This window comes from Colobus angolensis, unplaced genomic scaffold (genome assembly GCF_000951035.1).
Source record: "Colobus angolensis palliatus isolate OR3802 unplaced genomic scaffold, Cang.pa_1.0 Scaffold471, whole genome shotgun sequence".
NCBI classification, from domain to species: Eukaryota; Metazoa; Chordata; class Mammalia; order Primates; family Cercopithecidae; genus Colobus; species Colobus angolensis.
This window is the reverse complement of record NW_012118166.1, coordinates 1,102,407-1,102,742: the sequence shown is the minus strand read 5'-3', so window position 1 is coordinate 1,102,742 and position 336 is coordinate 1,102,407.

Here is a 336-nt window from a genome sequence, read left to right as displayed (position 1 = left end):
TGTCAGAGCCACACTCTGACCCTCCCATCCCACGAACATGCTCATCCAAATCTACACGGTACCACACCTTGGACAGAAAGTGTGGGTAGTACAGTTTCTACGGTACAGATGAGAACACTGTGGCCCAGAGACAATAAATGGCATTTCAAGGACACAAAACCAGTGTGGCGGAACAGGTTCTGGTCTTCTGTCTTTGAGTTCCTATTTAGCATAGGTACCCTAAGAACATGACAACAACTCGGTTCCCCCCAAAGCATGTCTCTCCTGTCCTTTCCTTCCTTTGCTTACCTCTTTGGGGGGGCATCTCTCTCAGTGTCAGAGAACCAGTCTCCAGTG